Here is a 2645-nt window from a genome sequence, read left to right as displayed (position 1 = left end):
TATTATTTATTGCTGTTTGCTATTGTGACCCCCTAACATCCCAACACTCCATGATATTAACACTCCATATGAATTCATAATAATGAATTGTAGATATTTCATATATCATTTTTTTAAGCAGAAATGTATGACCAGGAGGTTGGGATAGCTTTCCTTCATTTTTTACCCCTATGTCCCGATATCATGACATGGTTGGGCCTTCTGAACTCAGTTTAAGTTGTGTTGTTATTTTTAAAACGTTGGTGTGATTGGCTATATTTTACATAGGTCTGCATGCGTTCACTCAATTTTCCAGAAGGCTTTCAGCCAATTTTGCAGCCAATTTTGTAGGCCAATGTTCTCCCATGCAATCTGGGCTGTGTATTAAATGTTATAAATTGACCAAAGCCGAATGATAAAAGGGAACAAAGTGTACCTAATGGGTGTTCACAGGTACTTGTTCTGTACAGGTAAAGGACTCACAATTGTTATTTTCCCTTCCAAGCAAAAGACTGTGAAGGTAAATTTTAGTATTGATTTGATATTTCATATTTTTGCTTCATTTTGTTTCTGGGTCTATTTGGCTGAACAGAAGCTAAAATTTAGGTTAGTTCCAATTGAATGTAATTATTCCCTTGTTTGAGCTTACTTCTTTTAAGCACATGGAGTTTGCTGCACTGATGATCACCAGTCAATGAGGATGTTCATAGCTATATAACCACCGGTGTACAGTTGTGACAAACATTCTGGTTGTGGCAGGGTGGTTCTGCAAAAAAGAACATTGAAATCATTTAACAATGGGCTGTGATGCTGTGACAGTCAACAGGAACTACAGGCAGATAGTGAAGAGCTATTAGGGAGATCACAGCAAATGTGCAGACTGGGAAAATCAGAATAAGAAGAGTGGGCACACGTTTACAGACCTAAGATAGTGGTAACTGAATTGTAATTGTTTCCACCCATTGACCTGACTAATCACCATGAATAATCCCTCTGACATCAGCTAACACGGCTCGTAGATCCCCTGAGGAAGCAGTTTGGCAAAAGTGTTGGGACACGAGACGTTATTACTTTTCCACTGCTCGTTATTTCTATTAATAGCTATAGGGGATATTTATGTCTAGTCCAATTGTCTTATACCCCACTGTATGTTGATTGGGGAAAGACCCTCTCACTTGTTTCATTTACTGAATTATGATTTGTGTTTTATATGAATTTGAATATGACTCACTGAAACATTGTACAAAACAATAGGGGGCTACGAGACACTTTTTTTTTTACACTTATTTTTAGAAGTTGAGTTGGCACCAGTTGTAAAAACAGGCAAGGGAAACAAGGAGGGGCTCACCCCTATTGGCAACTATAGGAGTTCCAAGGGGGACCTAAAGCGGGATTTTTAGGTACTTACACAGAATGCAAATGTTTAATAAAAATACTTAGGATGGGCACAGATCCTGATCTTGAAAAGGGTCATGTTAAAATGTAGGCACCAATGGAGGTAAGTTTAGTTCCACCACCCAGTTCCAGTAACAGCTGAATTCTAGGATAAGCAAATATGGCCTAATACAAGAAGCAAACATCATATCAGCACAAACACCTTATGCCAACTGTCAAGCACGATGGGTGGGGTGATGATTGGATTTGTTTTACAGACATGGGAATTGGGCTCCTTGTCCTCAACAAGTCCGCTATGAATTACCAAAATATTCTAGCATTAAATGAGCGAGCGTCTGCGAGTCCGCTAAGGCTTGTCCAAAATTAGGTCATGCAATGGAACAAAGACAGTCCAGACATCAACCCCAAAGGATTGCTGTGGTGGGACAAGAGAGCTGTGCAATAACACATGTCTGCAAACCCCAATGAACCGAAGTTGTAAAGAATGGGTAAAGTTTCAAGTCTGCCTTTGTCAAGAAAGAAGGCATTTCATTGCCTACTACCATAAAAAGCTTTAGTAAATCACCTTTGCAATTAAACTTAGTTTAGAGCAGTGGTCACCAACCTTTTGGGACCCATGGACCTCTAAATTTACCAGCTCCGGACCGCACATACGCGGGGAAGCGTTTGTCATTTAAAGGGTTAGAAACTTCCCCGAGTGAGGTTATGATGCCAGAACCTACCCATCAGATACAACCTACCCACCACCCTATGCCTGCGACACATACGGGGGACATGGTCCATGGCTCTCCCAAGTGTGCCCCCCACCAAGTGGGGTCCTTCTCCTGACCCTACTCGGGAGCAAGGGAATAGCAAGAGCTAGTGAAACACAGGTACCATCTTATAGCCTAGATTAACATTCACCTAAAACATAATGCTGCAGTAAAAGATGTATGGCACCTGGAATGTTACTTCTGTGCTAGAACAAAGACAAGCTGGAGACTGCACATAAGTAAACTTCTAGTTTACCAATAACATGTCAACCAGAAATCTATATTTTTTAGTAGGATGATGTTACAAGTTTGTAGCTGAAGGCTGCTTTTTGCTTTAGTAAGAACCTAAAGCTTGAAATAGGACCAATAAACATCCTCCTCCTTGGACTCATTTCTCCCAATTTCCTAGGAGTTCTTTGGACACCAAAGATATTTTTGGCTATCTGTAAGGGTGAAATTCTTCCCAATGGTCAGCAATGTAAAAGACATCACTGTTACTGACCACCATGCCAAAATACT

This window comes from Pyxicephalus adspersus, chromosome 12, assembly GCF_032062135.1.
Source record: "Pyxicephalus adspersus chromosome 12, UCB_Pads_2.0, whole genome shotgun sequence".
Classification (NCBI taxonomy): Eukaryota; Metazoa; Chordata; class Amphibia; order Anura; family Pyxicephalidae; genus Pyxicephalus; species Pyxicephalus adspersus.
The sequence above is the reverse complement of the archived record's forward strand: the minus strand, read 5'-3'. Positions refer to the sequence as shown.